General features: G+C 41.7%; 1 long non-coding RNA gene across 1 annotated transcript; it reads left to right on the top strand.

Annotated features, from left to right (window-relative positions):
- The first annotated feature begins 4,258 nt into the window (after positions 1-4,258).
- Positions 4,259-23,003, top strand: LOC140712112 (uncharacterized). The gene is made up of 3 exons (XR_012093563.1): positions 4,259-4,300; positions 4,672-4,877; positions 22,313-23,003. It is a non-coding gene; the product is annotated as an uncharacterized lncRNA (long non-coding RNA).
- The last annotated feature ends 1,537 nt before the right edge of the window (positions 23,004-24,540 follow it).

Here is a 24,540-nt window from a genome sequence, read left to right as displayed (position 1 = left end):
TCTGATGCCACTGTGGATCTGACAGGAGGTGGAGCTCAGGCGGTAATGCTCGCTTGTCTGCGGCTCACCTCCTGCTGTGTGGCCCAGTTCCTGTGTTAAGGAAGAAGAGAAAAGGAAAAGAAAACCATTTACTAAATGCTCATTGACTAAGTGTTAAACAAAGAGCCAGGCACTACATATGATAGTTCATGTAATCTTGTCAGACGAGGCAATATTTTAAAATCCCCTTTGAAAAAAGAGGCAACTGAGACGGTGACATTAATTATTAAATTCAAATTCAAATTACTAGCATGAATTTTACTTTTCATCTTTACATTGTGTAATATCTCTTTCAAACGCAAATATGACTTGTATGCAGAATCACTGGATTTACACAATTCATGTTTCATGGCTTGTCCCTGGAGGTACCTGCAGCTAGCTAGAAGAAACAAACACAAGCCAGAGTCAGCAAGGTTGGAAGAAGGAAGAGGACCTTTGGTTGTAGACTAAAATAGCAGACCAAACTCAAACCGTTTCAAACAACAGGAGAAACTTTTTGGCGGAGGTAACTCCCACAGTGCTGCTGGTGGCTGGAACAGTTTTTCCAGGGTTGTGGTTCCTGTGTCCCCGTGAGTCTCCAGACTGCCTTCTTCCGTGCCCTGGCTTCATCCACAGGCTGGCTCCCCTCAGAGCAAAAGGGCCGCCGCAGCCTCAGCCTACCCCCATCGAGGCAAGAAAGAGCTTCTTCTCTTGATTCAGCACAATGAACCAAGCCCTGCAGTTCATTTGGATTGGACTAATCAATTTTTTATTTTTTTAATTTTTATTTATTTATTTATTTATTTATTTATTTTGAGACGGAGTCTCGCGCTATCGCCCAGGCAGTGGCGCGCTCCGCCTCCCGGGTTCACGCCATTCTCCTGCCTCAGCCTCCTGAGTAGCTGGGACTACAGGCGCCTGCCACCGCGCCCGGCTAATGTTTTGTATTTTTAGTAGAGACGGGGTTTCACCGTGGTCTCGATCTCCTGACCTTGTGATCCGCCCACCTCGGCCTCCCAAAGTGCTGGGATTACAGGCGTGAGCCACCGCGCCCCGCCTAGGACTAATCAATTATTATGACCAGGGAGAGCCATGTGATGAGTGGCTCAGTCCCATCTCTTGACCACAGCAAAGAAAGAGGATGAGATTATACTGCATGGTTATGCCAATGAAGGCCCACCCTGGGGGCTGGGACTTCGGTTAATTTTCCCAAAACCGCAAGACTGCTGCAAAGTTAAATAATTGCCATAAAGCAGAGAACTACATTCATCAGAGTTCCACAGAAAAATAGTTGGATAGAATTAGCTATCCCAGGGGACTTTGTGCTTGTCCATTCACAAGAAAGGAGCTCTGGAAGATGTGAAGCTGCCCCTCGTCCACCCATCCTGGTGTGACCAGCTTGTTGGCTGAGCAGAGGAAAAGTGTTGGTGGCCATTTCTGGTATGGGGAAAAAGCCAAAGGGAAGATGGTGCTGAAACAGCCAAGCTGAGAACTTTTGCCTTCGATGTCCGGGAGATATTGAGAGAGGCTGTGATACTGAGAGAAGCTTGCTTTTTTATTTTTTTTGCAGACAGAGTCTCGCTCTGTCACCCATGCCAGAATGCAGTGGTGCAATCTCACTCAGCTCACTGCAACTTCTGCCTCCTGAGTTCAAGCGATTCTTCCACCTCAGCTTCCCAAGTAGCTGGGATTACAGGCATCCTCCATTGTGCCTGGCTAAGTTTTGTATTTTTTTTAGCAGAGATGGGGTTTCACTATGTTGGCCAGGCTGGTCTTGAACTCCTGACCTTGGGTGATCCACCTGCCTCGGCCTTCCAAAGTGCTGGGATCACAGGCGTGAGCCACTGCGCCTGGCTGCTCTGTTTTGTTTTCAATGGTGTTTGCTGTGCATTGACCATTCTCTCTTTTAATATTTGCTAGAGAAATGGAGTAAAGAATTGAAGCATTAGTAATTAATTTAAATTGTTGGATTGTGTTTCTCTGAACATGCCACTGGATTCAGAATGGACCATGTAGGGCTCTGGGATTTATTCAGGTTATCTAGCAAATTGAAGCAAGATATAATCAAGACCCAAAAAGGAATAATATGGACAAACTGTGTTCCGGCTGTGTAGAAGCTGAGGGCTACTGGAAGCAGGAAAGGCCTGGTGGAGGAGGTGGAACCCAGCAGAGCAGAAGGTTTGGCTGGTGAAACTGAGGGAAGGGGAAGGTGTGAAATTAGTAAAGAAAAAGTTGGGAATCTGCAGAGAGAGTAATAGCACACAGTGGGGAGGAAGCACAGCCTGGAGGCAGGAAGGACAGGGTCCAAGCATTGGGCAGACAGGGAGAAAGGGAAAACCATCAGGAGGGGAGCTGGGGAGATTGCCAAAATTCACCATTTAAGAGGAGAGCTTAGATGTAAAATGTGGCCCTCGACACCACTGAATATATCACAGCAGTTAGATGGAATCAACTCAGTGTGCATATCCTACATGGATAGAACTCAAAAACATGGTGGTGAGCAAAACAAGGAAGAACCAGAAGAAAGTCTGTAGCACATTATCATTGATGTAATTTAGAAACCTCTACACCCATCAAGCTAAACTTTACAAGGACACAGACAACCAAGGACACGTGTGCATCAAACTCAGAGAGGGCACCTGCAGGGAGGAGGGGGTGCACACAGGGGCTAGAATGGAGGAGGAGAAAAACAAGGACCTCCCCCAAAGAAGAGAGGGAACTGGCATGGAGAGATGATGATGAAGTGGCAGGAATTAGGGATGAGGTTACCTCAACTTCCTAAATCTATATTCAAGAAGGAAAAAGTGCAGAAGACAGTCTTGGATGACCACACAAGGCCAAGAAGGGAAGGGCTGTGGGCGCCAGTGGCAGCTCCTCCCATCTCCCCTGCTTTTGGTGCTGTGAAAGGGAATAGCAGGGCACTCCACATCCAGGAGCTGCCACAGCAGGGCACGGGATCAGGGATGGCCCGTGGGGTGGCGGAAAGAGCACAGGGGTTCCCTGGCCTGCCACCATCTGGCTGGTGACCTGTCATCTCCCTTCCCTGTTCTGGGCCCAAACTGCTTGTCTATAAAATAGAGGGTTTGCACTGCAGGTCCTCCATAGACCCTTCCAAACCTAAACCCCCTACCCTTCCTCTTGACCTAGGAAAAAATCCCAGCAGCCTAAGGAAAGTTCGGCTCCAGTCACCTCCCAATTCTGGGCCATCCCAGAGGGTAGAATCAGGCTCCATAATTTGATTTCATGGCCAGTGAATATAAAGCACATCCATCAATGACCCCTCAATACACTGATATGGGAATTACAAAATCAATCTTCATAGAGGTTACATGGTGTTTATAATGTGCTTTGCATAAATTTGTATGACTCATGAAACCCTAAACATTTGTTTTTCTCTAAAAGAAGGAGTTATATTCAGTGACCGAAATGAACCATGCCAGTGTGTGTGTGTCTGTGTGTGTGTATGTGTATGTGTGTATGTGTGTTTGGTGTTGGAAATGAGTATCATCGCTGTTATTTTCCTTTCAGTAATGAGCTGATTTCCACATCTAGGCAGGAGCACTCAAGGAATCAATGCTGTTGACCACTGCCACAATTGTCATGTTTTAAGTCATTTCTCATTTTATTTATGCTCTTGTGTATCTCCTGTGTTTGACAAGCTCTTTCTCTGGGTAATAAAGGATCATTTCTAGTTCCCTAGAACTGCTTATTTTGTCCCCTATTGTTTATTACAATGCAGGTGTGGACTATTTGTGAATTTGCCTAAGTAACAGAATTGAAGGCAGATTAGTTGTAGAGTCAAAATTTATTTATGAAGCATTAATATGGAACCTGAGACTGGAGAGGTGGCGGGTGAGGGATTTCTGTGGGAGCCGGGAATGTTCTACCTCTGGATTAGGGTGCTGGTTAGACGAGGTATGTTCAGTTTGGGAAAACCCATCAAGCAGTACATTTATATGCTTTTTCGCATATGTATTGTATTTCAATTATATATACATTTAATAAAAGTGTGAAGTCACCAGTAGCTCATATTCTTGTGGGGATGTCTAGGGATTAACAATCATTAATGGACTTGGATAGTAGTAGTCAAATTTCATCTCAGGCTCATAGAATTTTAAACATGGAAGGGATCTTAGAAATAATTCAGTTTAATTTTTAATTTAGAGCTGAGGAAACACAGGCCCAGAGGGAAAGTGACTTGCCCAATCCCACACAGCAAGGCAGAGGTGGATCCATCCAGCTCTCTCCTCCCAGCCAGGGCTTATCAATAACACAGCTATAGGTGAGATGGTGCAGCCAAAGACAGCTGAGCTGTTGGAGACAAATATTGTGTTTATTCAGATATTCTCTGGTGGTTTCAGTCTAAACTGAGGAATTATTTATGTTGAAAGTCACCTACCATCCTATAGTAATCTGTGGCAAAATACTGGAATCTACATCTGAAAGTCCTTCGTGGGTTCTTACTTCTAAGTCAAAGATCATCTGAATTAAGGCTGGATATGTGTTTGTGAAGGGAGAAGGTGATAATTTACCAGCGATTGATGGGTGCTGTTTACATATAGGAGTATTTTTAAGTTTGGAGCTAAGGTAATTTGCTTTTAGATATGCAGGATAAGGCAAGGCCATTTCTGCTTCCTACCTTTCTCCTCCCAGGGGCATGAGATGCTCAGAGGCCTGGTCCTCTGGCTGGTGGAGCCTTGGAGGCAGTAGTGAAGATCCCTGGAAGAGGAGGACCAACAAGAGGGGTGTAGATACCTGGCAAGCCCACCTCCCTTCTATGGCACCTGCCAGTCTTCTCTGACAGTCCAAACCAGGGACCAACACCGCCAATCAGGGAAGACGTACACGCACTTAATTATGTAAGTCTCATTAGTTTATGCAGAGGAAACACGTATTATGAACACACTCTGGCAAGTCAGTTATTTAGCATCTCTCCCTACCTGTTCCACCTGGAAGAGGCCCATGAAATAAATGCCCTGAGTCGTTTGGGCAGTGAACTGGAAACTCAGAATCCATAACTCAGGTTGCCACTGTCAGTGTAGGAAATGCTGTATTGGCAATTTCAAACAAACTAGTTTTGGTGGGTGGGGTGGGGGGGTGCGGAGAAGGGAAGTGGAGGGAGGGACAGACACAGGGAAGGAGAAACAGAAAGAGGATGAGAAAGCATGCCCTAAGTAAGGAGGCTGCCACTGAAGTTTGTGCTTCAGGCCAGAACAAAAGGCAGAGGCCTTTAGCAAGGCAAGTGCTGAACTCCACAGGCAAGGAAAAGAAAAGACTTTAAGCAAGGATTAAAAGAGGGAGAGAAACTCATAAACTGTGTTTGTTGTACCAGAAAGAAAAGCTTATGCATACAGTTTATTAGTTTCCACCATTGTCATTGCCTCTGGCAGTGTGTACAGTAGGAAATACCAGAAGGGAGGAAAAAAAAAACAACCCAAACTTGAACTTGATTCCCTTCCTGATAACCCTGTCCTGTCAAGCAAGGCGAGATAAGGGGAACAGTTCACCTTGTCCTCCTGAAGGTCAGGCCATCAGGATAGGGTGGCCTAGGGAATCACCATAAAAAGAAGCCAAGCTGTTGTTGCTGTTACAACTCAAAACCCATTTTAGAAGCTGGGGCCCCAGCCAGGCTTTAGAAGTCCACAATGGACATTGTTTCAGGAATCCCCCACCCTGCAGAAAAGGGACTTACTTTTGTTCCATCGCAGCAGAGCTCTAGCTAACATCCAGCCACAGTCCCTTTCCCGCACAGCTGCCCCTGGGAGGATGCTTGCTGGTTCAGCCCAGCCTGTCTGCTCCTCCACGTTTCCCCTTCTCTAATTCTCCCCAGTTCTCTTTCTCTCTCTCTTTTTTTTTCATAGTAAAAAAAGCTGGAGAAGCTACTAGAAGTCTGGGGTTTGGACAGGAGGTGAGATCACCCTTCCAGAGGCACCATGGGGCAGAAGTGGAGAGCCAGGCACTGTCCCTGGCAAGCCTATCCTGGTCACCTCCTTCCCAGGCCCATGTGTGTCACTGGGCTCCTCAGAGTTGGTGTGACCCTGGGTTCCGTGGGAAGGTTCTGCTCCTTACTCTAGCCCAGGCCTCTTTCTGATCCGTAGGCAATGGCTGTGGTCTGGGCAGGCTGCTTTCTCCTAACCTGCCTTAGGGTTTCTTTCAGCTTAAAACCAAAAACAGGGTGCTCCATTTACACTGTTTCTAGATTCCATTATATTTAGCAAGCACTGGGCCCTGAGTATGCTGAGAAGGGCTGAGCGGCTTTTATTAGTGATTCATGAACTGGGCAGCATCCAGTCTACAAAATAGACTGGAGCTCCACTGGGTGAGGCAGAACAGTGGGTTTCTCTAAGGCAGCTTGAGCAGGAACAGGGAGATAGCCTGGTGCAAAGAGCAGATTAGCTAACATCAGGTCACTTCAGGTTACTCTCCTTGTGTGGGTTACAGCAGAGGGGTCTTCCTTATCACAAGCTCCGTTGAGTGGGCCCCTTTTGATTGGCTGCTGTGAATCTCTGGTTTCTTGGTAAACGGCCCTATTTGGGTGTTAGGCTACTGTCTCTCCTGTTTTCTCAAAAGGTCAGATCTTATAGGTAAACAGCTTAGGTTTCAGTTTGGTGACATGGAGCCTTAGCATGAGTGACTTCACTTTAGATTGGTTTGTCAGGGTCTAGTGCAGGAGCTCAGTCCAAATCAATGGTCTCCCATGAATTTTATCTCACTGAGAGTGTTTGTGATGTATGTGTTATGTCTGAGCACACTCCAAAGCCAAACACAGGTTGGGTCATTCATTCAATAAATGTTTACTGAGCTTCTATTTTGTGCCAGGCACTGCTCTGAAACTTACAGACCAGCAGCAAACAAAACAGATAATTTCTGACTTCATGGAGTTTACATCCTGTTGGAGAGACAGAAAAAATACTAAATAATACTTTAAACCTTAAGGTAATCCTTCTACTAAGGAAAATAAAGCTGGGAGACAGGTCCAGAGTATGTGGTGGAAGGAATACAATATTAAATAGAGTGGTCAGGAAAGGCCTCACTGACTGCGGTATTGCTTGGGGATAGGCTGCTGTTTTGAAATCTTTCCACCTCTGCTTCCTCTTTGCCAAGTGTACAAATGATGAGGATAAAGTCAATAGCCCAAAGCCTTGCCATCAGCAGTCTGTATCTCCAATATAAGATAACGATTCCTCTCAAATATCCAAATCACAAAAGTCCAGGTCCCACCTGTCAAATCAGCAGGAAGTTTAGACTTCTTTTGGGTTTTTCTCCCAAAGATTCCTGAGAATCATGGAATGAGTTAGACTTGCCCATTAATTAGACTTGACCTTTTTTGCTATCATACAGAGAACCAGTTCAAGTCTCTGGAGGCTGGATGTCCAGCCGTCACCCAGGTACAGTGGGTTGTGGGCTCTGTGGTCCAGTTGCTAGTCAGAAGTCCTGGTGGCCCCTGATTCGTGTTCACATTCACATCACTGTTCCTGTGGTTCTTTACACATTCAGCTTGGTATTAGCGCTCCTTGCCCCTGGTCCAGCATACCCCTTCAACTTCCAAGCATGGGTCACCTTCCTTCAGTAAATTTCCTCTTGGGATTTTTATTTTCTTTTAAGTAAACATTGGCCTTGTCCGGAAACTTACTTCATCAGACATAGTCATGTATCTTTGAATGTCTCCTCCTAGCTCTGTAAATTTGTGAATGAAGTGGGGGGCACAGCCCAGCTCTGTCTGGTGGCATTGGGGACCCAAATGCAGATGAAGCAGCTCAGGAAGTGGCAATATCTTACTGCTCCCGCAGTGGGGCCAACACAAAGTGCTGTCACCTACACAGACACCAGTTTGTGTTTGTGTTGTGACTCTAAAAGAAAGCCATGACATTGCTTTCCACAAATTACTAGTAAAAAACTGTTTTGTTAAAATATTTGAAATATTTAAACACAAAAGTACCGACCATTCAGATTTAACAAATTGTTAGCATTTTACTATTTTGCTTAAGACCTTATATTTTTAAAGCAACAGAAACCTGGTATTCTGTGCTCTCTGATTCTATGCAGTTAGTGAGCTTGGATAGCGACAGTTCAGACAGGAAGCTTAGAGAGCAATGTGCACCATTTTATCTGAATCCATGTAGGTCTTAAGTTTCAGGTCGTAAGATTTCAGAGAGTGAGGAGATACCATTTCCTCCAAACAATTCTCTTTCAAAAAAAAAAAATCACTGGACTCTATTCAGTTCCTAAGTAGAGACAAGAGTTCAAATAGTAAGAATTATAGGTGTTACAGATATAGTTGGGGCCTTTGGTGTGTTCCTCTCAATTTCATTCTCTTTGCTCCCTCTCCTGTGGTTGCCATTGTCCTGAAGCTGGTAGGTATCATTTCTGTCCATGTTTCCCACTTTACTATATGTGGATATTTTAATAAACAATACATAGTCTTTTGGTAGGGGTTTAAGTATTACTTAAACAGTATTATACTATATGCATCATTCTGCAGTTGGTTACTTTGTACTTTAGGTTTGCCTTCTGTTGCACGGATACAGTTTTCTTTCTAAATTCTTATTTCTTCTTGTAGAATTAAATCTTTTTTTTAATTTAATTTTTTTTTTTTTTTTGAGACGGAGTCTCGCTGTGTCACCAGGCTGGAGTGCAGTGGCACGATCTTGGCTCACTGCAACCTCCACCTCCCGGGTTCAAGTGATTCTCCTGCCTCAGCCTCCCGAGTAACTGGGACTAACCACACCACCACACTAACGCGCACCACCATGCTCAGCTAATTTTTGTATTTTTAGTAGAGACAGGGTTTTGCTATGTTGGACAGAATGGTCTCGATCTCTCGACCTTGTGATCCACCCACCTCAGCCTCCCAAAGTGCTGGGATTACAGGTGTGAGCCACCATGCCCAGTTAGAATTAAATCTTTTATCGAGGGAGCGTAAAGGTAGCTCTCTGAGTTTTTGCATCTCTTAAAATGTCTCTATTATGCTTTCACTCAAATGATGAAGTAGATGAGTACAGAATTGTAGATTGACAGTTTGTTTCTTTCAACAAGGAAAATATTGCTTTCCTGCCATCATGCATTTCTTGATGTTGATGAGAAGTCTGCTGCCATTTCAGTTGTCATTACTCTGCAGGCAACCTGCCTTTTTTGTCTGTTAGCTTTTAAGCTTTGCAGCTTTGCAACAATGTGACTAGGTGTGGATTTATTTTTAATTATTTCGCTTGATATATGAGGTGTGCATTTTCTTGCTGAGAACTCATGTCTTTCTCAATTCTGGAAAATTCCTGTATATTCTTGAATGTAATTTTTCTGCCATTTTTTTTTCCCTATTTTCTTCTGGACTTCCTGTTAGTTGTTAATGAGAACTTCTCAGTCTCCTCTTGGTAGGTTCCGATTATCTAGTGCTGTACCACAAACCACACCGAATGTGACTTAAAACAATACTTTATTGTTATTTCTCATGGTTCCACGGGGTGATTGGACTTGGCTGAGTTGTTCTCACTTGGGACCTCTTGTGCATTTGAGGCCAGATGCCAGCTGGAGCGCAATCATCCAGAAACTTGACTGGGTTGGACATCCAAGATAACTTACTGGCCCCATGGCTCACGGGCCCAAAATGTCGACAGCTGCTGATTCCATGGGTGGGAGCTCACCTGGGGCTGTCCATTGGCACACCTACATGTTGGCTCTCCATGGGTCTTAGTCAGTTCCCCATGTGGCTCAGGCTTCTCGCAGTAGGATTACTGGCTTCTGAGAGGGAGTGTTTTAAGCACCCTGGGCAGAATCTGCCGAGAATTTTTAAGACCTAGCCACAGAAGCTCTAAATATCACCCCTACCACATTCTCTTGGTCAAAAACATCATAAGGCCAGCCCAGATTCCAGAGGAAGGGAGACAGTGTCTCTTGACAGGAGAGAAGCCTGTGTGTATGGGGAGAGATGGAATTAATGGTGACTATCTTTGCAGGAAAGCTACCACACCGTTCCTCTGAAGTCTCCTCTTTACTCAGTATTTCTTTGTTGCTGTGCTGTATTCTGCATGAGTTCTTCAGTACTATCTTTCAACTTAAACTAATTATCGTGACTGCATCCAAGCTAGGTTTTATTGCATCTACTGATTTTGTATATTTTATGATACTTTTTGTTTCTGATGTTTCTAACTAGTTCTTTTTCCTATCCACCTTTTCTTGTTATAGAGTCACCTGTTTTGCTTAATTATGTCTTATTCTTTTTTATATTTTATTTTTTAATTTATGTTTTTGAACATGCTAACCATAACTATTTTGAATTAATTAATATTCACCAATTTGAAAGGTATTTGTGTGCTAAGATTAGTAAGATTTGCTGATGTTTGGATATGATGAGAGAGTAGGAGTGTGAAGAATAAAACTCCTAGGTTATATTTGGATGAAGTTAGAGACCATGGAAGAAGAGCCGGCTTGCAGGAGAAGGTTATAAGTTCCTTCTGAAGCCCTATTAATAATAGAGGCAGTTGGACAGACCATGATCCTAAGTGTTAATTTTAACTATGGACTAGGAGAAATATAAATACTCGACAAAGATAGGCTCCAGTTATTGATCCAAGGATAATTCAATAGCTATAATCTCAAGATCTACCTTCATTTATTTATGAACTTATTTAATTCTTCCATATGCAAGTGCATCAATATGCTGTTAGCAACTTTGATCGTCCTTTCTTTAAAGTTGCCATTATTTACTTCTAAACATTTTCCTATTTCATCCACTATCATGGACCCAAATCTCTGCTTCAGAAGTATTCTCAGAAATGAAAGTAAGGGAAATGACAGAGAAAGTGAGGGCAGAGATGAACATCAGATCCAAAATTCATCTCTACCAATTGCTCTGTATGTTAGGAGGAAATAACTTCTAGTGCTTTGTTACTTCTTTCTTTCTTTTTTGGAGTGCCTCCATTTATACCTCTGAGTTTCTCTTCCCCTTCACTTTGTCATTTACCTGCCTTGCTTGTTCTGGCCCAGACTGGGAGTCAGAAGAGTTGACTCTGAGCACAGTGAGGTCCAAATTCTGGTGGGATGACAGAGGGGAAGGGAATCCTGCACGTCGGAGGTGAGCCATGCTCTCCCTGGATGACTGGCACAGCCAGTTCTCCCCGAGATGTACTGCCAGGGGAGCATGTTTGAGAACGATTGCAAGAGATATTAACACACTTCCTCCCAGACTTACAGGCTAATGATTTTATAATTGAGACCCAGAAGTCTCATCTTAAGTTAATGAAGTGATAGGATGCCTCTTCAAAAGCACTTGGTAAATATTCATTGATGAATGAATGAAGAAACAGACCTAGATAAATTAAGTAATGACAGCAAAACAATAGCAGCAAACCCAAAGAGTGGTGACTGTGTGCTCCCAGTGCCCACTGACTAAGGGGTTTCATGCAGTTGGAATTCATTACTCCTCACAGTAACTTTATAAAGTGGGTACTTTCTTATCTCCATTTTCAGATGGAAACCTAAGACAAGCGAGGTTTCACAGCCAGCAAGTGGCAGAGCTAGGACTCAACCCCCTACAGTCAGGCTCTAGCATTTGGCGCTACTATCCAGCCGTCTCTGCCTAAGTAACCTGTCCAGGTTCCTGCATGGACATTACTTATCACCAGGTTTGTCTGACATCAGACTATGTGCTTTCAGCCACCATTCTCTATTATTTCCCTAAAGGATCATTGCCTGTCAAGGAAGTTTCTTGTGAGGGAACCCTCCAGCTTCAGGCTGCTTCCTTTACCTAATCGATGAGTCAGTTACTCTCTCTTACAAAAGAAAAGACAGAGTCAAGAAATCTTAAAACGAATTGCTGGTTGTCATGCAGGGCAAAAAGAAAAAAAAAAAAAAGAAGAGATATATTTGTTTGACTAAATTTTCTACTCATCCGTCTTCCTGGGAAACCAACTAAAGTTATTCCCCAAAAGTCACAACACAAATCTTTAGCAAAATGAGGACTTGCAAAGAGGCAGACCTCAGTATTTACAGCCAAAACAGATGATGGAGGCCACCTACTCCAACCTGCTCATTTCACAAGTGAGACACCCGGGCACAGAGAGGTTCAGTGTGTCTTATTCCAAGTTATGCACCTGATGAGTGGCAGAGCCAAGACTAGAAGCAGATCTCTTGACTCCCTGCTTAACAAGCTCTGCGTTATTCCTTTTCAGCCTCTGGTTTCTCTCTGTGCCCTGAGCAGTTAGCGTTTCATCCATTCATTATTCAGTCACTTATTCACCCCCAACCCCTCAAATATTTACTGAGTGCTTTCTCTTTGCCAAGCTCTGTTCTCTGTGCTCGTCTTCGAGTGGGAAAAAGGAAAGATACAATTTCTGCATCCATGGAGTTTACAATCAATTGAGGGAGACAGGCCCCAGATAAACAAATTAAGAAATAAACAAGAAAATGTCAGGGAGTGAAAACTGCGGTGATGAAAACAGGTGTGGAAGAAAGGGGCTTACTGGAGCCCAAGGGTTGCAAAAGGTCTTGTGGGAGTTGCATTTAAGCCACTTCTTGAGTGGTGACAGCGAGGAAGAGCATCACAAGGCCAAGGCTGGTGGAGAAGCACGTGCTAGGAGTGTCTGAAAAGCAGGAAAATAGGACCATGGGAGGGAGGGAGAGGGGGCTGGGATGGTGAATTTTATGACTGGACTTGACTGGGCCACAGAGTGCCCAGTTTAAACACTATTTCTAGGCATATTTTTGAGGTTGCTTGATGACGAAATTAGCATTTGAATCTGTGGATTCCGTAAAGTAGATCTAGCTTGGTGTGGGTGAGCATCAGCTAATTCCTTGAGGGCAAAAGGCAGAGGGAGGAGAAATTGACCCCTTTGCTTCCTGCCATGTACTTGAGCTGGGACATTAGTCTTCGGCCCTTTGACTGGGATTTACAACCTCAGCCTCTGGTTCTCAGGCCGTCAGACTTGGACTGGAATTATACTGTCAGTCTCCTCTCCAGTTTGCAGACAGCAGATCATGGGATTTGATCTGCCCAGTCTCAATAATCATGTGAGCCAATTCGTCATAATAAATGTGTGTGTGTGTGCGTGTGTATTTATATACGCATACCTCCTATTGGTCTTGTAGTTCTCTGGAGAACCCTGACTAATACAGGGGTGACTTACTTTGTTGAGTGTGACAGTCAGATCAAAAAGACTTGTCAAGCCATTAAGAAAGATGATTACAACGCTATATAGCAAGCTGGAAATTGATCACGATATAATGTGGGAGAAGAAAAGCAGGATATAATTATATGGAAGCCATGACTACAACTCTATGAAAATATTGAAAGCAAAATGATTCAGATGGTCACATAGAGTTGGAGGATTATGGATAATGTGGTTTCTTTTTTCCCCATTTCTTTACTGTTTCCAATTTTTCTCTGTGCTTCGTTGCTTAAATTAAGAACTGAAATGGGTAAAAATAAACTGTAGCTGATGCTTTAAAAAAAAGAACTAGGCCCCAGAGTGTTCTAGATTAGTCTTGAGATATATTTTTCTTAACTTAAATATTTTAAAGTAATATATACATATAGATTTTAAAAATCAAAGAGTAGACCCTACCCCTTCCCAACTCCAAGTTACAGTCTCCTGAAGCAACCACTTTCAAGTCTTTTGGCTGTTTATTTTCTTCTTATAGTAATCCTTTTTTTTTTTTTTTTTTTTTGAGGCAGAGTCTTGCTCTGTCACCCAGGCTAGAGTGCAGTGGCGCTATCTCGGCTCACTGCAAGCTCCACCTCCTGGGTTCATGCCATTCTTCTGCCTTGGCCTCCTGAGTAGCTGGGACTACAGGCGCCCGCCACCACGCCTGGCTACTTTTTTTTGTATTTTTAGTATAGACGGGGTTTCACCGTGTTAGCCAGGATGGTCTGAATCTCCTGACCTTGTGATCTGCCTGCCTCGGCTTCCCAAAATGCTGGGATTACAGGCGTGAGTCACTGCACCTGGTCTTCTTATAGTAATTCTTAAATTTTTAAATAACATGCCTCTATTTCTACTGCTTGATTTCCCATCATCCTAGGAATTCTTTTTATTCTCTACAACTTCAGATTCTACTTTTTCTTAGTTCCCATCTTGGTTTACTTTATTGACTTACTGTTTTACTGGGACATAATGTTTTTTGAGGAAGAATGCATGCAAAATAAACTTGCAGGTTTGAATAAGCCTTCATTCTATTTTCCTATTTGATTGAGAATTTGGCTGGATGTGTAACTATAGGTGAGAAATAATTTTTTGTTTGGTTTTTTGAAAGCATCACTCCACTGTCTGTGAGGTTTTAGTGTGACTGTTGAAAGTTTAATAACATTCTCATTTCTAAGTTTTTATATATGACTTACTCCTCCTACTCCCTACACCATCTGTTTTAAGTTCTTCTCTTTATCCCTGTTATGTTAGAATTTCACTCAATGTGACTTGTTGTGGATCTTCTTCTTATTCATTTTACTTGATACTCAAAGGTCCTTTTCCAACTGAAAACATGTACCTTTAAATATGGGGAATTTGTGTTTCCTAATTTTGCTTGGTTTTCTGTTTTCTGCTTTTGGAACCCCTATTGTATGTTGGACTTCTTGATAGATGTCATATTTTCTTTTCTTTTCTCTGTAATTTTCTATCTTTTAAATTCTATTTCCTGAAAGAGATCTTCAACTTTTATCATCCAGTTCCTTCTATTGAATTTTTAAATGTCTGCTATGATGTTTCTAATTTAAAAAAAAAAACTGCTTCTCTTTCTCTGGATGTTCCATTTTATAACATTTAATTCTTGCTTCTTAGATGCAATGTTATCCCTTATCTTTCAATATTAATTATAGTTTGTTAACATTGTAGTTTTCCTCAGTACTTGCCTTGATTCTATTTCCTCCTACTTTCTTCCACGCCTCCCCCCACAAATTATTTGTTTTGATGTATGGCTTTCATATTGGGAGCTTTCATCAAATGTCTGTTAAAACATGGCCATCTTTTTACAGTTCAGACTGGGACACAAAAGAGATGACTGGAAACTGGATAGGAGAGGGATAAGGCTTATTTATGGAGAGGAGACTTTCTTCACAATAGGACAAATAGTGGGCACTTTCTGGTTGTACTAGGGGAACCCCTAGAAATATGGGTTCTTAGATTTGGGGGAATGGGGTCAGTCATCAGTCTTTTTCTCCAGTGACCAAATTTCTAATCTGCTTTCTGGGAATTAGGGTTGGAGTGGTAATAATAGTAATATATACGTGTGGGAACAGGAGAGAGCCTGTCACCGAATCCAGTGTGCTTTCAGCTATGTTTGGTGTCAAGGTTAGACCACTTTCAACTCAATTTCTCCTGAGACAAAACTTACAGTCTTTGGAATGGAGGAACACCAGCCATCTTGCTTAGAGGGAAATAATCCAGGCTCAGTTACTCCTTGTACAGACTTTTAACCAGTCTTCTAGTTTTTAGCCCCACCCCTCATCCCAGTCTTCTGGTGTATGTGGTGCTTCCAACCTTGAAGACTTTCCAGGGTCTTATAAAGAGATAATAGAGAAGACGCAGGAAGTATAAATGTTATTGGACTAGCGAAAAGTATCAATCTACTGATCTGGGAAACAACCCATCTTAGACGAAATTCAGACATTTAAAGAAATTCAGACATTATAGCAGACATTTAAAAACTTAATAGAAGGGATTGGAGATAAACATTGAAGAAGTCTTTCAGGAAACAAAATTAAAAAGATAAAAATTTACAGAGAAAAGATAAGAAAATATGGTATCAATCAAGAAGTCCAACATACAAATACTAGGGGTTCAGAAAGGAGAAAACAGAAAACCAGGGAGGGGCAAAATCACTACCCTCTAAGACTACACTCTCATAGACTAACTTGTTGTTGGATCTTTTTATAGGAGCTTAGCAAAGTTCATAAAGCTGAAGCTTAACTCAGCACTTATGCAAATATTTAATTTGTTATAGTATGTAATTTTTAAGACATTCAAAAGAGTATACCTGATATATCTACATGTTAAAAGCCTAATAATAAAATGAATACTAATGAATACACCTTCAACTAAAGAAAAGTAGCATGTTACCAATATTAGTGAATTTCATCTAAGATGTATTATTTCCTGGATCAGTAGATGGATACTTTTCATTTGTTCAGGAACATTTACACCTCTTCCATTTTCTTCATTATCTCTTTGTAAGGCTCTATCACACCTTCTCACTTTGTCTTCCAGTTTTCTTAACCTCTCCCTCATATTTCCCACCTTGTCTCTTTATATTTGCTGAATGTATTTTAACAAGGATCTCAGTATATTTGGGCAATAGAGCTTGCCATAATGTCTAGTCTATTATACTCCTGGTAAAGAAAGTTCCAGGTCTCATCCAGCTTGTAATGTTTAATTGGCATCAGTAGCCTGCTCTCATCTCCTTTTCTTTTTCTTTTTTTTAATGTATGTGACTGTAAACATCTTCAATTCCTTTTCTATCATTTTAGAGGGGTTCCAGGAGAAATATGCAATAAACACTATCTGGTTTGGCTATGTTTCCACCCAACTCTCATCTTGAATTGTAGCTCCCATAATCCCTATGTGTTGTGGGAGGGACCTGGTGGGAGGTAGTTGAATCATGGGGGTGGTTTTTCCTGTGCTGTTCTTGTGATAGTGAATAAGTTTCATGAGATCTGATAGTTTTCTAAAGGGCAGTTCTCCTGCTCATGCTGTCTTGCCTGCTGCCATGTAAGACATGTCTTTGCTCCTCCTACGCCTTCTGCCATGATTGTGAGGCCTGCCCAGCCATATGAAACTGTGAGTCAAGTAAGCCTCTTTTTCTTTATAAATTACCCAGTCTCTGGTACATCTTTATTAGCAGCATGAAAACAGACTAATACAAACACTCTTGTTCAATCTGAAATGTATAAATGGAAGTTGGTTAGGCGTCTTTTAAAATTGTGCATCATTGCATTCGGGGGCCTAATATCTCCAAACAAGTAAACTTGTATAGAAGTCTACTGAAATAATCCTGTGATATACTTTTGCCTAAGTGAAGTTATTGGGACAAATCCCCAACTGGCATTGCAAGTGTTTCCCTTTGGCATCCTCAGTAGGGAACCATCTCGTGGATAGAAGGATTCTTTCTGAGACTTATCAAGATGGAAATCTTCACTTCAAAAATAACTCTTTGTATTTCATAACAAAATCTTCAGAAAAAATACATTAGTCATCTTTATTAAAAAGTTGAACAACTTAATTTGATTTAGAGACAAGGAAAGACCAAAATGCTCATGTTAAACCCATTCCTTTCCTCGTCCATGAAGAAAGAGTAAGTCTTCAAATGGCCACTTCTTAGTCTGAGTGACTAGAAAATCACTCTACTGGTGCATAATGATGGCTGGGTGATCACTGGTTAATGACACAACTTATCGATTTCACAACTTCTTTGAACTGAACATCTCTCTGTAAGCCTAAATCCTGGATATGTGAAGTATGAAAGTATTTCATGACAAGATATTAGTATGTACCAGCTTTATATTTAGACCCAAGCCCTGAACCTCCCTGACACTCCCTATTTCCTTTGTGAACTAAGAATCTGCCCACAGACGACAGTCTGGGTCATCTTTTTCCTGTGATCAGGTAGGGTCCTTCCTGACAAGGCCCTGCCGCCTCCTGGCCTTGACTATCCCTTGGCAGTAGCCCCTGGGGTGGACCTGCTCTCTTGCTCTGACAAGCAGTCATCTGTCTTAGCGCACAGGCTCTAATTACCCCTGCCATTAGCCTGCTTGGCAGGACTGCAGATGTTATTAATGATGGTGAAATTATCCAATGCCTTTCAAAACTCCAGAACCACTCGATGTTTGTCCCCGTGACCTCTCACAGCACTTCATTTCTTTATTCACTTTGCTGCTGTATTGAACCTTAACCTTGAGTGTGAGATGAAAAAAAGAGGAGGAGAATGTCACTCTCTCCAACATTCCTTTATTCCCTTTCCTAGTCCCTCACCCCCTACTTATTTGGGGATGTAACCCAGCACATCCTCACTGCCATGCTGTTTGTCAGCAGGGAGCTCTTGATGGTATGGACGTGCCATTCTTCCCCGCCTCTAGACATCTCATAGATCTTTTTTCACAAATTAAAAGTAACTTGTTGCTCCTTATTAGAAAATCAATATATTTTCATGTCTGAGAAAATTAGAAAAATGCAGATAAGCAGAAAGAGGAAAAATAAATCCACACTCTCACCTTCCAGAGATAAACAATGTTCAAATTTTATAGTATATCTTTACAGACATTTCTCTATAGGAAGATATGAGATGATACTGTTATAATAATAATCACCACAACTAACATCTGTTGGCACTGTTCGGATTGCTTGGGCATGTATTAATTGATTCACTAAATTGTCTTAAGAACCCTATGAAGTAGGTTTAATTTTTTTTCTTTTTTTCTTTTTTCTTTCTTTCTTTCCTTTTTTGAGACGGAGTTTTGCTCTTGTTGCCCAGACTGGAGCATAACGGCACTATTTCAGCTCACTGCAGCCTCCGCCTCCTGGGTTCAAGCAATTCTCCTACCTCAGCCTCCCAAGTCACTGAGATTACAGGCACCTGCCACCATGCCTAGCTAATTTTTGTTATTTTTAGTGGAGATGGGGTTTTACCATGTTGGCCAGGCTGGTCTCGAACTCCTGACCTCAGGTGATTCACCTGTCTCGGCCTCCAAAAGTGCGGGGATTACAGGCATGAGCCACCGTGCCAGGCCAAAGTAGGTTTAATTTCTATTGCCATTTTGCAGGTGAGGGCACTGAAGCAGGGAGCGATTACAAATACTGCCCAAAGCCTCGCAGCTATTGAAGTGGAAGAAGTGGGAGCTGAACCCAAGTTGTCTGCCTCTAGGCTCTGAATTCTTCAATAATAAATTATATTATCATCTAACCTGCTTTTTAAATTTCACAAAGTCTAAATATCTTTCTTTGTTACTCTCAATCCACCACACGATTTTGAATAATTATGAAGACTGAGTAGAATTCCAAAATATGAATATGCTGAAATTTCTTCAACCAAACTTTAGGGCGATTTTCTTTTTCTTATATTTACTTTTATTTTATTTTTTGCTATGATAAACAACACCTGGATTTTTATTTTTAATGAGATAATTCCTTCAGGAATTTCGCTGTAGGGAAAGCAAAGATAAATAGACAATGTAAACAATGTTCAGTTTATTTCACACTTGCAAGTGAAAACTTGATATACTCTTTGGTTCAGTTCATTATTTCTAAGAGATATTTGTCTACTTTTAAAAATGCTAATAATTATTGAACATTTTCTATGTGTCAGCCACACCTTATTTGTGCTGGTTAATTGCTGATTTACTCACAAGTAATTCAGGCTCAAAAGGAGATTCTGGTAAAGTCAGAGAGGAGGAAAGGAGAAGACTTTCTGGATGTCTCTGCCCCTGTTACATCCTGCCCTTTTCCTAGGTATTCTCAACTGAGCATCAGCTTTTTCCTTTCCTTTTCCTTCCTCCCTCCTTTCCTCCCTCCCTCCTTCCTCCCTCTCTCTTTCTTTCTTTCCTGAGCTTGAATATTCTGTTTTTTCCCTTAGCTGGAAACAGCTCAAATGTTGACAATCCAGAAACCCTAATGTAGCTTTAATCTAATTCCTGTTCTGGAAGGACATTTTTGGCATACCATTTTGTCTCATCTGAGTGATAGACTAGGTCTATATTTGGCCAGTTAATCCACCACAGCAGAGTCTCTTTGGAATTTTTAGCTGATTGTCAGCCAGTCTGTAAAATGTATTTGAATTGACCTCTGGCTGATAAGATAGACTAAATATCTTCATAACTTCATAATAGGTCCATTTTTCCATGATTCAGAGTACACAGCCAGGGCCCAGGCAAGTCACTGATTGAATAATATGTAGACAGAGACCGTATCTATTTATTTATTTTTCTACTCCATGTAATGATGCCTAGCACACAGGGAGCATTAGACATGTATTTGTAAAGTTGAAGAGGAACTGTCAGGAGATCTGGGTTCTAGTTTCAGTTCCACTACAGATTAGTACAACGAGTTAGTAGCTGTTGGAGTGAGGCTTATTATTAACTACTTTGCCCCTCAATTGCTGCATACACATTACCCGCTTAGGAACTCTTGGCAATCCAGTGAAATAACTCCTGAAGCTCTGTGATTTCCACAGAAGAATTGTGTTCTAGGTTCTTAAGGTATTAACTTTCAAGACAGAGTAAAAAAATATTGACATTCTTTCTTATTTTGAAAGCTACGGAATTTAATTCCAGGATATTGTGCACAGCAAACAGGTGACCTCTTAGATGTTTCAGCTTCCCCCGCCCCATTTTGACATAGATTGCAGATGAAATTTTCATGTAGGATCCCTTCCCATGAGTGACCTAATATGGGAATTATGGGCTATGACAAAGATGAGAGAGGCTGTGGAATCATGTACCATTCTTAGTCCACTAATATAACCCCACCCTTCTCTCCCACTTAAGAAAACACATTAGCTAAGACATATTTCAAAACTACCACAATAAAACTGGGGGGCAGTGGTGCAGGAATAGACAGATTGACCAAAAAATGGAATATGCACCTGGACACCCAATCGTGTATCCATGGGAAACTGGTATACAATAGAGCCGCTTCCCAAATCCGTGGGAGGAAGCTGGATCACTTAGTGAATAGTGTTGGGATAAATGACTCACTGTGGAAAAAACCAAAGCTGGATGGCTACCTCTCAATACAGACAAAAATAAATTTCAAATGGACTAAGGACCCAAGTATGAAGGGAAAAGACACAAATCTTACAGAAGAGTCCATAGGCATCTATTTTTGTGGCTTTGTAGTTTTCTGCACATTTCTTAACCAATACCCAAACAACATAAACCATAAGGGGAAAATGGATGGGTCTGACTATCTAAAAAATTAAAGATTTCAGTTCAAAACAGTTAACCTGCCTGTCCAATGGCATGGAAAAAGATGTTCACAGTGTCTAAAATCAGTAAGGAATTAATGCCCCAAGGAACTCCTGCAGATTGGGGAAAAAAAAAAAAAAAAAGGATCAGAAACTCACATAAGAGCTAGATGGGCAAAGGATGTGGGCAGTTTGTAGAAGGAGAAACCCAAATTGCTATTAAGCATGTGAAGAGATACCCACTTCACTGGTAATCAGGGAAATGCAAATTTAAATTATAACACGATCCACTTTAAAATAATTAGATTGACAGAAATTGGAAACCTTATTAATATCAAGTGCTGAAAGGATGTGGGTAAAAGAGAGCCCTCTGACACTGCTGGTGGGAGTGTAATATCCTATGCTTCGGCAATCCCACTCCTAGTGCCACCCCCAGAGACAGACCTGCACAGATCTGTGAGGGGACATCTCCGTGGGTGGTCCTTGTGGCACCATTTATGCGTGCGTGTGTGTGTGTGTGTGTGTGTGTGTGTGTGTGTGTGTGTGGTAGAGTCAACCAAGGTGTTCATCCCTAGGGCAATCGAGGAAGCAACTGTGCTGGATGCAAGGCAGTCAGCAATAATGATTAGATTTCAATATAACAGCAAGGAGAGATTCCAAAAAACAGCTGGATGAAAAAAGTAACAGAGAGAATGAGATTTATAGCCCATTGCCTTTTGTAAATTAGACATTAAACATGCACACACAAAGCAATATTATATATTATTCAAAGATTTCCTTATATCTACATAAATATAGGAATAAGGGGATCTGGAGGGAGGGGGAGTGAGAGTGGGATGAGCGAGTTGGAGGGAAAACAACAACAGCATTGTTGAAGGGCTTTTTATGAATCTATGAGTGTACCATGCACTAAACAGTAGAATTAATTCAACTCTGTAGATCTGTGGTCCAAAAGACAGGAAAAGGAAGTAAAATAAAATTGGAATGCGGGTGAATGAGAGGTATCCTTATGGTAATAACCTTGAAATATTGCTTATAGTCTGTGTAATAAATCATTGATAAACTTCAATTCTTCATTATTTGTAATAGTTTACTTGCAACACTTCCCAGCTGTCAGGAACCCCGGGGCTGAGAGCCCTAATGGGAGCTGTTTGTGTTCATAGTTCTTTGCCTAACATAATCCTACAGAGGTGAACTTAGCCACAGAAACTAAAAGAGGCAGCCTCAATATTCAAGGAGCAATTAGGAGAAAGACTTGGAAAGGGTTTGCAATTACTATTCCATAAACACCTAGTCTGAATACTTCTTTATCCATATTTTATTTCCTCCATCTAAAATTTAAAGTCTTCCCCTTATATTTGTTGAATGAAAAACGGAAATCTAAATAACTCTAACATTATTTCCCTAATTCCCACAGCTTGCACTGCTCGGATGTCAGTCTCTAAATTCCTAACACAAACGAACAGAAGACAAAATCATTTGCAGGATTCTGAAATGAAGTTTTTCAGTGGAACACCGAGAAACAGTTAAATTTTGCAAAGCTGTGAAACTGGAGAGGGGACTGTCCTCCAAATCTACCAACCAGAGACCTGGAAGGAATTACTTGCATGAGATTCATTTCTCACCGTCTTTCTCTTTCTGCCCTCTCCCCGCCTATTTGCACCAAACTCACCTGCCAATTTCATCAGCGATACTTGAATGGATTTTTCTAACCTGCCCCACTCCAAATTGATCAGTTAATTAAGTTGATCTCTACGAGATTGTTAAAGAACCAGGTCTTTTTCCTTTCATGTTAATGTAGTTCCAAGTAAACTCCCTTCACTCTGGTATCCTTATTAGAGGCACACATCACAGGAAGTGAAGCATTCCTTACAAAAATCTTAATCTGCACACAAATAGATTTTTCTCGATGTGAATTTGGATTTTTAAAAGCATGCTTACTGGAAGTACATTTTGCAGGCTCGTTTCCAGATCAGAATTGAGTGATTTTCTATTATTTATTTATTATTTGTCACTTTAAAATATGCAGTTCTTGGGATCATGCAGAATTGCTGTGTATTTGCTTTATGTATTTGCTTTGAAGATTAGAGTAAAACTGGTAGATAATGTGGATATCTCTTGTGATCAATGGCTGTGAGGCAATGTGTGTGGCTTTGGCCGCCGAGTCTTGAAGTGAGGTCACTCCTCGGATCTGAATGTGTGTGCGCATCGTTCATAACTGGAATTGGTTTAGGAGGAAGTCAGACCAGTGTCCTGGGTACTAAGGCCCTCTGAGGGGCTTCCAACCACTTGCAGACCATTATCTCATTAGTTCTCAAAATACTCCAGTGAGGAGGAAAGGAAGGAAGACGCTAATGGAGTAATGAAATGGTAGAAAGCACTTTGCTAATGTAGCCATCACTTCCTCCTCCCCTGCCCCTAATCCCCAAGCCTGGATGCAGAAACTGAGGCAGAGAGAGCTGAAATTACTGACCCGAGAGCCCTGGAGAGTCAGCAGCAAAAGGAAGACCAGGATGCTGCCCCTCAGCGTGCTGATGGAACTTTTTTTTTTTTTTAAAGAAATGCTTAAATAAGGGCTAAATCGCTCACTTAAGATAACAGCAACCTTTTATTTCTAAACCAACACGGGGTGTGGATAGCTGCGAAGTCAAAAATGTGCTGAGAAGAGGGGTGGGCACTGGGCCAAGATAAAGCTGTCGACAGGCTCTCAGAAGTGGCCACTTCGGGGTGCAGCTGGGCTCTTCTGCCGACTCAGTACTTTGCTGATAAGTACAGTTCAATTTGGTTCACATCTTTATAGACACACACACGATACGTATTAAACTGACCTCATCTGCTTTAATTCCTCAGGTGTTTCACCAAGGCCTTGGAGGCTATTTTCTTAAAGAAAATAGCTTTGATAAAGCCTTTCGTTTTCAAAGAAGATGATTTGGTTTAAGTTTCTTCCCTGCTTTAAAATGATGAGCCTACATCTCCTTGGAAAGTGTTCTGAGAGTCATCTAACAGGACACTTCTATTTGTTTTCTTTTCTTATTCAAGGGCTTTATCGTATGACTCGCAGTCACCATCAGTACACCGTGCGGGCCCTGGGCTCCTCTCCGAGGTCCCCTGGGTTCCTCTGCTCTGTTTTCATGGTCTTTAAGCTTCCTCCTCTAGGGTCTAGGAAATCTTTTTTCTTTGGGGAAGTGGGGACTAAGGTAGAAATGGCTGGTAAGACATAGGTCAAAGGAATAAATCTTTCATGGTGGAATTGCAGGCATGTGGGATAATTTGTGAGACGAGCGAGTTTTATGACACTCCACCAAGCAGCCTACTTGGAAAGGTCAACCCCACCAGGAAAAGACAGCATCATTCTTGAAAAACCCAGATGCTATTTTTCCCCCTGAGAGTCAGCCTACTCAACACTTTCTAAAAGTTGAGAATGTGAATGAATACATGGGATTCATTCGTTCATTCATTCATTTATTCAACAGACACCAAAAATGAATAAGTAATTGCCCCTTATATCAGGGAACTCACAGACATATAAACAAGCTATTGAAGGTCAGGGTAGTCATAAGAAGGCTAATAGAGGGAGATTTAGAAAGCCAGGATTTCTGACATAAAAGTGGAAGTATTCAATGAATTTATAGACAATCAAAATTC

This window comes from Chlorocebus sabaeus, chromosome 7 (genome assembly GCF_047675955.1).
Source record: "Chlorocebus sabaeus isolate Y175 chromosome 7, mChlSab1.0.hap1, whole genome shotgun sequence".
Taxonomy (NCBI): Eukaryota; Metazoa; Chordata; class Mammalia; order Primates; family Cercopithecidae; genus Chlorocebus; species Chlorocebus sabaeus.
This window is presented reverse-complemented; position numbering and strand designations above follow the sequence as displayed.